This window comes from Chiloscyllium plagiosum, chromosome 28 (assembly GCF_004010195.1).
Source record: "Chiloscyllium plagiosum isolate BGI_BamShark_2017 chromosome 28, ASM401019v2, whole genome shotgun sequence".
NCBI classification, from domain to species: Eukaryota; Metazoa; Chordata; class Chondrichthyes; order Orectolobiformes; family Hemiscylliidae; genus Chiloscyllium; species Chiloscyllium plagiosum.
This window is the reverse complement of record NC_057737.1, coordinates 12,886,361-12,899,802: the sequence shown is the minus strand read 5'-3', so window position 1 is coordinate 12,899,802 and position 13,442 is coordinate 12,886,361.

Genomic DNA, 13,442 nt, shown 5'->3' with positions numbered 1-13,442 from the left:
CTTTTCCCTGGGTTTGGGGGAGTCCAGAACTAGAGGGCATAGGTTTAGGGTGAGAGGGGAAAGATAAAAGAGACCTAAGGGGCAACATTTTCACACAGTGGGTGGTACGTGTATGGAATGAGCTGCCAGAGGAAGTGGTGGAGGCTGGTACAATTACAACATTTAAAAGGCATTTGGATGGGTATATGAATAAGAAGGGTTTGGAGGGTTATGGGCCGGGTGCTGGCAGGTGGGACTAGATTGGGTTGGGATATCTGGTCAGCATGGACTGGTTGGACCCAAGGGTCTGTTTTCATGCTATACATCTCTATGACTCTATGTAGGCCACATGGATGTGGCTGCATCCCCAAAGACATGCTCTGCCAGGTTTGCCATCAATACAAGATCAGTAAGTCAACCACTCCCACCATTCAAGGATGTTGTAGGTGAGATCTCAGGGTTGCCAGGATTATGGACAGTGTGTAGAAAGTCCTTACTGCTATCAGGAGTGCTTGAAGCCAAGCGCTCAGGAAGGTCATGCAAAAGCAGTTGGAAATAAGTGCCCATCAGAAGGAGAAGCATCACCCAAATTTAGCTATCAATCTGTGGCTGCAGCTGCTGAGGGAACTCACTCTGACAAATTGGTTTCTATAGCCACAACAGACAAAATTCAATCCAATAATGAATCATAGAGTTGTACAGCATGGAATCAGACCCTTGGGTCCAACTCATCCATGCCGACCAGATATCCCAACCCAATCTTGTCCCACCTGCCAGCATCTGGCCCATAACCCTCCAAACCCTTCCTATTCATATACCCATCCAAATGCCTTTTAAATGTTGCAATTGTACTGGCCTCCACCACATCCTCTGGCAGCTCATTCCATACATGTACCACCCTCTGTGTGAAAAGGCTGCCCCTTAGGTCTCTTTTATATCCTTCCCCTCTCACCCTAAACCTATGCCCTCTAGTTCTGGACTCCCCCAAACCCAGGGAAAAGACTTTGTCTATTTATCCTATCCATGCCCCTCATAATTTTGTAAACCTCTATAAGGTCACCCCACAGCCTCCGATGCTCAAGAGAAAACAGGCCCAGCCTCTTCTGCCTCTCCTTATAGCTCAAATACTCCAACCCTGGCAACATTCTTATAAATCTTTTCTGAACCCTTTCAAGTTTCACAGCATCTTTCCAATAGAAAGGAGACCAGAATTGCACGCAATATTCCAACAGTGGCCTAACCAGTGACCTGTACAGCCACAACATGACCTCCCAACTCCTGTACTCAATACATTGACCAATAAAGGAAAGCATACTAAACTCCTTCTTCACTATCCTATCTACCTGCAACTCCACTTTCAAGGAGCTATGAACCTGCACTCCAAGGTCTCTTTGTTCAGCAAACTCCCTAGAACATTACCATTAAGTGTATAAGTCCTGCTAAGATTTGCTTTCCCAAAATGCAGCACCTCACAATTAAACTCCATCTGCCACTTCTCAGCCCATTGGCCCATCTGTTCAAGATCCTGTTGTAATCAGAGGTAACCTTCTTCGCTGTCCACTATACCTCCAATTTTGGTGTCATCTGCAAACCTACTAACTGTACCTCTTATGCTCACATCCAAATTATTTATATAAATGACGAAAAGTAGTGGACCCTGCACTGATCTTTGTGGCAATCCACTGGTCGCAGGCCTCAAATCTGAAAACCCTCCATCACCACCCTCTTCTACCTTTGAGCCAGTTCTGTATCCAGATGGCTAGTACACCCTGTATTCCATGAGATCTAACCTTGCTAACCTGTCTCCCATGGGGAACCTTGTCGAACGCCTTACTGAAGTCCATAGAGATCACATCTACTGCTCTGCCTTCATCAATCCTCTTTGTTACTTCTTCAAAAAACTCAATTAAGTTTGTGAAACATGATTTCCCACGCACTAAGCCATGTTGACTATCCCTAATAAGTCCTTGTCTTTCCAAATACATGTACGTCCTGTCCCTCAGGATTCCCTCCAACAACTTGCCCACCACTGATGTTAGGCTCACTGGTCTATAGTTCCCTGGTTTGTCTTTACCACCTTTCTTAAATAGTGGCACCACGTTAGCCAACCTCCAGTTTTCCGGCTCCTCACCTGTGATTATCAATGATACAAATATCTCAGTAAGAGGCCCAGCAATCACTTCTCTAGCTTCCCAACAGAGCTCTAGGGTACACCTGAACAGGTTCTGGGGATTTATCCACTTTTATGTGTCTCAAGGCATCCAGCACTGCATCCTCTGTAATATGGACATTTTTCAAGATGTCATCATCTATTTCCCTACATTCTATATCTTCCATGTCCTTTTCCTCAGTAAATACTGATGCAAAACACTCTTTTTCTGTGGCTCCACACAAAGGCCGCCTTGTTGATCTTTGAGGGGCCCTATTCTCTCCCTAGTTATCCTTTTGTCCTTACTGTATTTGTAAAAACCCTTTGGATTCTCGTTAACTCTATTTGCCAAAGCTACCTCATGTCCCCTTTTTGCCCTCCTGATTTCTCTCTTAAGTATACTCCCACTGCCTTTATACTCTTCTAAGGATTCACTCAATCAATTCTGTCTGTACCTGACATATGCTTCTTTCTTTTTCTTAATTAAACCCTCAATTTCTTTAGTTATCCAGCATTCCCTATACCTATAAGCCTTGTCTTTCACCTTAACAGCAATATATTTTCTCTGGACTCTCGTTCTCTCATTCCTGAAAGCTTCCCATTTTCTAGCCGTCCCTTTACCTGTGAACATCTGTCCCCAATTGGCTTTTGAAAGTTCTTGCCTAATACCATCAAAATTGGCTTTTCTCCTATTTAGAACTTTAACTTTTAGATTTGGCCTATCCTTTTCCATCACTATTTAAAAACGAATAGAATTATGGTCGCTGGCCCCAAAGTTATGTCCACCCTGTTACTCTTACAGATAACTGAGATCTCCTTACAAATTTGTTTCTCAATTTCCCTCTAACTATTAGAGGGTCTATAATACAATCCCAATAAGGTGATCATACCTTTCCTATTTCTCAGTTCCACCCAAATAACCTCCCTGGATGTATTTCCAGGAATATCCTCCCTAAGTACAGCTGTAATGCTATCCCTTATCAAAAACACCACTCCCCTCCTCTCTTGTCTCCCTTTCTATCCTTCCTATAGCATTTTTATCTTGGAACATTAAGCTGTCAGTCCTGTCCATCCTTGAGCCATGTTTCTGTAATTGCTATGATATCCCAGTCCCATTTTCCTAACCATGCCCTGAGTTCATCTGCCTTCCTTTTTAGGCCTCTTGCATTGAAATAAATGCAGTTTAATTTATCAGTCCTACCTTGCTCTCTGCTTTGTCCCCGCCTCCCCTGCCTGTTTGACTCACCTTTGTTCTCATCTGTATCAGTCTCAGATTGACCTCTATCCTCACTATCTCCCTTGGTCCCACTGCCCCACCTTACTAGTTTAAATCCTCCTGAGCAGCTCTAGCAAATATCCCTGCCAGTATATTAGTCCCCTTCCAATTTAGGTGCAATTCGTCCTTTTTGTACAGGTCACCTCTACCACAAAAATGTTTCCAATGATCCAAAAATGTGAATCCCTCTCCCATACACCAGCTCCTCAGCCATGAATTCATCTGCTCTATCCTCCTATTCCTGCCCTCACTAACTCATAGCACTAGGAGTAATGCAGATATTACTACTCTTGAGGACCTCCTTTTTAAATTCCTGCCTAACTCTCTGTAATCTCCCTTCAGAATCTCAACCTTTTCCCTTCCCATATTGTTGGTTCCAATGTGTACAATGACCTCCGGCTGGCCCCTCTCACCCTTGAGAACATTCTGCACCCTCTCTGAGACATCCTTGATCCTGGCACCAGGGAAGCAATGCACCATTCTGATTTTTTGCTGCTGGCCACAGAAACGTCTGTCTGTACCTCGGACTAGAGAGTCTCCTAACACAGTCAATCTCTTGGAACCCCTCATACCCCTCATTGCATTAGAGCCAGTCTCAATACCAGAAACTTGGCTGTTCATGCTACATTCCCCTGAGAATCCATCACCCTCTACATTTTCCAAAACAGCATACCTGTTTGAAATGGAGAATAGCCACAGAAGCCTCCTGCACTAACTGCCTACCTCTCTTACCTTTCCTGGAGTTAACCCATATATGTGACTCTATCTGTGACTTTTCCTACTTCCTATAACTGGCATCCATCACATCCCCTTGCTCTTGTAAATTCCCCATAGCCTCTAACTGTCTCTTCAACCAATCCATTCGATCTGATAGGATTCGCACCCCAATGATATTTATTGCAGATATAATCCTCAGTAACCTTTAAACTCTCCCTAAATCCCCGCATCCGGCAAGAAGAGCATATCACTCTACTAAAGGCCATTTTTGCTGCTTTCAATCTACAGACCCAGAAAATAACACCATTTTATTCCTCTACAAAACACTGCTCCAGGTTAAATGAATACTTATGACTTATATTTTAAGTTTAATCAAGAGACATATCTCAATAAAACATATAATCAAGAAAGAACCTGCTCTACTCACTACTGCAGACTTACTGTAAGGCCATGCTTAAAATATCTGCTTATCTGTTTCTGTGCTGTGACCTCTCCCAAACAGGTTCCTGCAAGATTAGTTGTGAATTTCACTGTTTGTTAATTTTCCCAGACACACTCCGATGTCCAGCGATACATAAATTCAAACAGCAAAGGCCGTAACAGTGCTGTTCATGGTTCATGGCTGTCAGTTAGCAATGTGGGTTTCTTTCTCTCTCTCTCTCTCCTGCACTCATTCCAGGAGCAACCCATTGTCTTCTCAGCAGACACCAGCTACGAGGCATCCAAAGAAAACTTACAATTTTAACATCCACTTCACAGTCTTAGCATTTTCCAATGGTACGTAGTGTCAATGAGGTAAATTTGTCCTGCAGTTAATGCTGTCATACAGAAAACCCATAATGTCCTATAGCGATGTTGATGAAGGGATATGTATTGATTGGTGTTTCACAGATAATTCCTCGTTCTTTAAATGTCATGAGAATTTCCACACCCACCTGTGAGAACAAATGACACCTAATCTTAAAACCTCATCTGAAAAATGGCATCTCTGCCATCAAAAATGACCCCTCGACACTGTGATGGGAATATTACTCCAGACTCTTGTTTTAATGTCTCTGAAGTGAGATTTGAACCTACAACCTCTACATCAGAAACAAGCACAGTATCTAATTAACCGGGGTTGAGGCACAGAAGAGCAGTCATCTGCTGTTTTCAATCATCGTTACTCTAGATACTTGTAATAAAACTGTTCAGATGTGTGATGGAGCAGGTAAGGTTGGAACTCAGGCTTTTGAACCCAAAGATGTAGGTTGCCATAAGAACCTGAAAGCCCTATTCTAGAAAGCAGTCCCCTGATTAGTATTTTTGACGATGGGAAGGTAAAAGAACATTCAAGTTAGGGAGCTAATCCCATCACTTCACATTTATGACAGTGAAACATATAAGCCTGAAAGGAGAACTGGAGAGATATGGTACTGGATTATCTTTAAGAAGCAGGTTATTGTGTGCTATGCTTTTGATTGTAATCCATGGCTGTACTGCAGGAGAGCAAGTGTATGCTCTGTGGTATGAGTTCCATTCCCTCAACCGATACAACCAGAACAGACAAACCTGACAATTGTCTCATTGCTGAGTGAATCTTTCATGTGTAGAAACTACTGTACAACAGGGACTGTACTTCAAAAAGGTAACTAATTGGTTGGAAGGTGTTTTAGGATGTCATTAAAAACATCATCAAATATCTTTCTTGCACATGTACAAGTCCGCAAACATTGGATTCGTCCTTAAGCTTTCATTGTCCAGGTACTGAGTCATCTTCACATATATCATGACACGGTCTGTCAGTGCCAATGTAGTCATCATTCTGTCTGGTGGCTTTGTGTATGTAGAACAACTGGAAGAGTGATATGTTAAAAATGGGAGCAGGCCATTTGAATTTGCTATTCCTTTCCATAACATTATAGCTAATCTTTTACATCAATCCTGCTGTCTGTATTCTCCGCACAGCCCTTGAGGTTCTTTGCATTCAAAAATCTATTGACCACTGCTTTGAATTCAATAACTGAGCATTCGTATCCCCCTGAGGTACACGATCCATAATCCTTTGAGGAGACAAATGTCTTTCATCTCAATCATAAATGTTTATTCTGTGACGAAACTTCTAAGTTTAGGCTCCCAGGGAAAACATGTTGTCAGCATCTCTCTACCAACATCATTAAAAATGTATATGTTTCCAGGAGATCATTGTTCAACCTTCCAAATTCCAAGGAATATACTCGCAGTCAACTCAACTCTCCGCAGAGAAGAGTGTCCTGAGCCCAGGAATCGGTCCAATCAGCCTTTGCTGTATTCCTTCCATGGATTGTGTCTCTGGAGCCCCACCACATCCTGGCTGGGCTGAACTTGTAATCACATTGAAGAACTCGTTCTTTAACCTAACTCATTCTTTAAAGTAAAAGGTACCCTCACAGGTTGTAGTTGCACCCTCTGGCAGCTTATTTGTGCATTCCCCATTCCAGTAGAACTTGGATCACTCCCTAATTCCTTTATCCAGCATGGTGTTTTTAACCCGAACAAGAAATTTTATCAACTTTGCTTCCCGTTTATACCTTATCTCCCCTTCACATGATTCATCTCCATCTTTCCTATACAAAGCAACCTCTGTGTGAAAAAGTTGCCCCTTATGTCCCTTTTAAATCTTTCCCCTCCCACCTTCAACATTTGGCCTCTAGTTTTAAAAGCCCTACATTTGGGAAAAGACCTTTGCTATTTACCTTTTCTATGCCCCTTATGACCTCCTACATTCCAGGGGAAAAAAATGGTCCCAGCCTTTTCAGCTTCTCCTTATAACTCAAATCATCCAGTCTCAGTAGTATCCTTATCAATCTTCTCTGTACCATTTCAAATTTACTAATGTCCTGCCTATAGCAGGGTGAGCAGAGGAAGTGGCAGAAACCGATATAGTTACAAAATTTAAAAGAAATTTTGACGGGTACTTGAACAGGAAAGGTTTAGAGGGATATAGGCCAAACACAGGCAAATAACTCTTGTTTGATTTGGAATACCTGGTTGACTCAGATGAGTTGAACCGAAGGATTTGTTTCCATGTGGTATGACCCTGTGACTCTATCTCTTTCCATTGATTTTGTCTCCATTGCTGGGGATAGGGTGTAAACATGTCTATGATAAACTCACTGACTCACACAATTACTTCAATTATATTGCTCTCACACTACTTTGTGTCAGAATTCCACTCTCCCAGTTTCTCCATGTCATCTGTTCTGATGATGCAACCATCCTCACCAGTGCTTCTGACACGCCTTCTTTTTTCCTCAACTGAGAGAGATTCTCTTTGTATCCTCTTCACAGTTTGCCTTCTAACTGCATTTTGTATCATCAGTAAACTTGGATCCAGTATACTCAGTCCCTTCAACTAAATCATTGCCATATATTATAAATAACTGAGGCCCAATACTGACCATTACGTTAGTCCACTTAATGTAGACTTGCAGTCCAACAATAACCATTTATTTCCACTTTCCATTTATTTGACAGTTAACAAAATCTAAATGCAAATGAACACATTCCCTTAATAACCCCTTCTGTAATAACTTTATCAATTGTTTTTTGAAAATTCAAATATACTGTATGTGTTGGTTTACCCATGTCCACCCTGTTGGTTACGATCTCAAAAAACCCTAACATGTTTTTAAGCTTTGATTACAATTTCTTAAAGCTGTGTTGGTTCTGCCTAATTATTTTACCACTCCCACCCTGGTAAGACTTTCTTCTACCCTCTTTCATCAGCAGAAGATACAAATGTTTGAGAACACATTCCAACAGATTAAAGAACAGTTTCTTTCCAGCTGTTATCAGACTTATGAATGGACCTCTCACATATTAGAGTTGATTTCTCTCTGCGCCTTCACTGTAGCTGTAACACTATACATGTATTCTGCATTCTGTTCCGTTACCCTGATGTAATTATGTAAGGTATGATTTGTCTAGTTAACATGCAAAACAATACTTTTCACTGTATTTTGATACATGACAATAATAACTCAAATCAAATTATGATATTGTAAGTGCTCTGTAATTTGAAAATTTTTATTTTATAAACCAAACAGTTTTATACTTTATGAACCAGACAATGACTTGAGGAATAATGGAGTGTGCCGAGATGCCTTCTTTGTATTAAGGAATCAGGCATCATGGTGCCACGCTTCACAGACTACTCTGTGAGACCTCTTCCTCTCCTGGTTTGGTGTCAAGCAACTGCATTTCATGGTTTGTGTGGATGAAGCAGACGGTTGTCCATGAACTTTACAGGATCAAAAGTTTGTAGCAAGGCCAAGCTCTGTAAGTAGTCTTTATGCTGACATTTATTAGAAATAAAACAAATAAAAACAACAGTCTAGAGTGTGTGAAGCCAGGTCTGCGACCTGTCTGCTGGCATCTACATGGAGAATCTTGATTGTGAACAAGCTATAACAATCTAAATGATCAATTGCTGACTACACACTGATGCAGCTATATCAATATTCATAGTGCACAGCAGGACTGAAGTGAAAAGCACGGATTTTATTAAATATCTTATTAAAACTGATGTCATGTGTATTCTTGTACTTTTTAAAGGTTGATGCTTAGAACATTATACTTCCTTTTGGTAGGGTATCAAGATGGGATTTTGGTGAGTAATATCATGGACATGTTTTTCAGGCATGTTTTTTTTACCAGCAATGACACATTCAGTTGTCCCAGTGATGGCAACAAAATGTCATTAATATGTCTGACCCATTTGAGGCAATAATAACAACACTTAAAAATACAAGGGTAGCTCATCAAATTAAAACATAATGTTACAACTGGTGACCACTCAACAATTCAGTCCTTGTAGTGCCAAATTAAAAGATTGCAAGTGTAGCTGTAGCAATAATTCCCCTGGTTTGATGTTTTAAAAGACCCTAAGGAAGGTATTGATGAGGGGCATCATTGAATCCATTTAACATCAACCATCCACCACGGGCATCTGCTACCCTGCCTAGTTGTCTCTTTGTGGCCCTTTATTTCCTTGGCATTCCTGCTGTATTTAAAATAATATTAACGTAATAGTTTATTTTTATCTTTCTCATAAGTGTGTAATGTGTAGATCGCAGTCAATGCAATCAGCTGTTGAATGCTTAGCTTACGATAAGTTAGCCAGTGTAATGAGATGCATCGAGGCTGAGTAATAGGCAAGAGCAAGATACGATAAATTTACTAGAGAGGGTGAGTAAATAACTTGTGAGTGAAGAGATTGAAGGTGAGCTACAGTCAAATCAGAGTAGAAAAAAAACAGAGCTTGTTGGAAAAGCACAACAGCTCTGGCAGCATTTGAGTAGAGAAATCAGAGTAAGGTTTCAGTTGCAGTGACCCTTCCTCAGACCCTTCCTTGAGAGTGAAATGTTTACCAGGTCTCACTGTTGTCCATGTCCCATTACATAATGTGGCCAAATTAAATCCTTCAAACAAACACAAATGGTAAGCAGTAAGAGTGGGAGAGCTTCCTGGTCAGGTTTGTGATGGAAAACAAATTGTAGCCCTCGTCCATCACTCCACACCTCCAGGGTACATCATGCATGTAAAAATCTATGTTGTCACAGCAACCTGAACTCCTTATAATGGGGGGGGAATGGGACCTAACTGGCCAGTGTTGGTTAGATGGTTGCTGACTGCAAGAGGTTCGATCCCTGGTCTGGGTAAAGCAGATTTAAGACCTGACCTACTGTGGAGGAAATCATGGGGCTATGAGATGGACCTGTCTCCAGGCAGTCCATAGAAGGAGAATCATTATTGATTCCATGAACTGCATTTGGGTTATTGTTTTCATAAAGTGGAAACACTGCTTGTCTGCATACACAATAGTCAATCCACATCAATGGAAATCCGTCTTATAAATGGTGAACTATGAAGGGGTGCAACAGCCCCATTAGGGATGTACGTATGCAAACTTTTGAAAGTGCAAGACAAATTAAGAAGGCTTTTACAAGGATAAATGAGATCCTTGGTTTTACAAATGGACGTATGGCATATTAAAATAACAAAGCTGTGCTAAGCCTTTATAAGTCAGGGTTTAGGCCACAGCTAAAGTATTGTGGCTATTTCTAGGTCCATGTTTTAAGGGCAATATCAAAACTGTAGAGAGGGTGCAGAGAAGAGTAAGTGGAGTGGTGCTCGGACTTCAGTTTGGTGGAGAGAACTGAGAAATTGGGTTTGCTCTTCTTAGAGCAGCCAGGTCATCCATAAAGGAGATTTCATAGAGGGCATCTTGTATCTTGGCAGGTTTGTCTGCATGAGAAAGGAGATGTTATTTCAAGTGGGACAAGGGTCAGAAAGAGATTTAAAGTCATCGACAATAGATCTAGAGGTGGCTCTCTAATAGGGTTTTCTTTCTAAAATGCAGCGAGTTGTTGTGACCTAGAAAACACAGCTTGAAAAGGTATTTGTAGCAGGTTCAAGAACAACTTTCAATAGGGGAACAAATAGTGGAAGTGGTGGAAATTTTCAGAGCTATGGGCAAAGAGCAAGGGCGTGGGACTAATTCGATAGATCTATCAAATTGACATGATGGCCAAATGACCTCATTTGGTGCTGCTCCACTTAATGATTCTCCATAAAACATTTTATTGAAGTAGCTTTATATAAATTCAAGTCTCTCTTTCCAAGGTAATGACCCATCAATATATGATTGATCCTGTACAGCTCTCCATTAACATGTAGCAGTAAGATGCATTGCCAGTGTTTCTTGTTGCCTAAACTAAATGCAGAAAAGATGCTGGTAAACTACATGCAGGTACAGCAAGCAACTTGGAAAGGAAGTGGCATCATAGCTTCTCCCTTCCAGAGGCTTCAGCTCAAAGGTCCTGTCTGACGCTCCAGTGCAGTACTGAAAGAGTTGTTAGAGGTGCCACCTTGTGGTGGAGAAGTTAAACTGAAGCCTCTTCCAAAGAAAATATGGGGTACCTTGATGTCCCCGCAATATTTATCTTTCAGTCCATATTGTCAAACTAGATTATTGATCATTACCACAGTGGATATTTGTGGGACTTTCCTGCTACTATATTCCACTATAGTCCACTATGTGCATTATATTCTAAATATCACTGTATTTTAAAGTGTTTCGCTGACTGCAAGGTGCTCTGGAACATCTTGAGTTTGTGAAAGAATCTGCACAATCTGAATCTTGCCCCAGGCCAATTCTTAACTTTCTTTCAACTATGGTCTCACCCATCAACTCTGCATTCAGTTGTCTTTTCAGATAGCTTATTCCATTTATCTATTTGTATTCCTATTTTAAAAAAAGTGTAAACCAAATTTTTGCTTTCAAAAGAAAACATTCATTGATGAGCACAAATTGACATTTAAATGTCATAAATTTCTCATGTTAGTAATATATGACTCGAAGAATTCAATTTTCATTCAGCATGATCATTCGGTTGCAGATGTGAATGACAGAATAATTTGCTCCCCACTGCAGACTAAAATAGTGAATTTTAAACAGTAATTCAATCAAAGTGTTAATGTTCAATCAACAAGCAGAAACTACTTTGGATTCACTCTCAATTCACACTCCTTGTCATTCACTACCTAATTCAGAAAATAATTATATTTGACAAATGTTGTGGCACTGGCAAAACAGCAGTTACTGTATGTTGATAACGAAGAAGAATTTTACACCTAACTCCTTAGTACTATTAAAAATTCAATTTACGCTAAGCTGCAATTCAGAACTTTGATGTCTCTGTTGGCTAACAGAACATGACCACTTGAGGGCACTCATAGCACAGCGTGTGTTTTCAACTATTTTAATGAACTCTTTATATAAAGCTAACCAACTGTTTTATTTAGGGTATTGCACCTGGAAGTAATTGTAATAATCATGATTTTTTAAACCTATTTTGAGACCCTCCAATTTTCTCTGCAATGGTAGATACATACTTGGGTATATTCCATGAGCAAAATATCCTTTCTCAGCTGTGTCTAAGTGTTCATTCTCAATATGTGAGGCAGGTACTAGTGAATGACCCCATATTTCCATGGGAAATAAGGGTCAAGTGGAATGTAAAAGAGATGGCTCATTCACTGCTGCTTATTTTCTTCTTGAACCATTGTTCAATGTATTCATCAGCTGAATAGCTTGCTAGGCCATTTACAGGGCACCTTGGTGTGTGACCAGCATCATATGTGGGCTAGACACATTGTAAGGACAACAGGTTTTTTGCTTGATAAGGCATCAGGCTGAGTCTTTACAACAATCTATCAATGTTATGGTCACTTTTTAATAGTAAAGACTAGTTTTATTCCAAAGTTCTCCCGACTGACCTTTCATCCTTTACCCTTCAAAAACATCTCATCCAAATCTCTAGTGCCCATATCCTATTGTGCATTATGTCCCAATTACTATAGTATTCCTGTCTTCCCAACATAGGATCTAATCCCTAAAATTCTGAGCTGTTGTGCATTTGGGCAATCTGTCCCTATATTGATGTGTGGGTTAGCCATGGGGAATGCAGGGTTAATGGGGATTGGAAGGGATGCTCTTTGGAGGGTCAGCATAGGCTGAATGGCCTGCTTCCACACTGGGTAGCACCGTGGCTCAGTGGTTAACATTGCTGCCTCACAGTGCCAGGGACCTGGGTTTGATTCCAGCCTCGGGCGATTGTTAAGGCACCTGAGTATTCCTAACTCAGACTTTGTAGGATTAGATGTCTTATTTACAATACCATAAGTTTTTCAACTGTTTTGAAACTTCAAACAGAACATACTTCTTTATCATTATAAGATAACTGTTGTCAAGTTTGAGCAAACTGGTTCAAACATGTCTCACCTCTCCTTTTCTGTACCGGGATGGTGAGCGGCATGGTGGCTCAGTGGTTAGCACTGCTGCCTCACAGCACCAGGGACCCAGGGTCGTTTCCAACCTCAAGGGACTGTCTGTGTAGAGTTTGCACATTCTCCCTGTGTCTGCATGGGTGTGCTCCGGTTTCTTCCCACAGTCCAAAACATGTGTAGGTTAGGTGAATTGGCCATGCTAAATTGCCCATAGTATTCAGGATATGTAGGTTAGGTGCATACGTCAGGGGTAAATATGGGATAATAGGATAGGGGAATTGGTCTGGGTGGGTTACTCTTTGGAGGATTGGTGTCGACTTGTTGAGCCGAAGGGCCTGTTTCCACACTGCAGGGATTCTAAGTCTAATTCTAATTCAAATGTGGAATTCATCTAAACTGTCCTGTCCTTCTAAATCCCATTCCTTCCAGAATTCACTAATACTCTCCAATTTGATCAAATCTTTGGTCAATCTTCAAACGGTCACCTCCAGCAGCTTGACATTGAATACA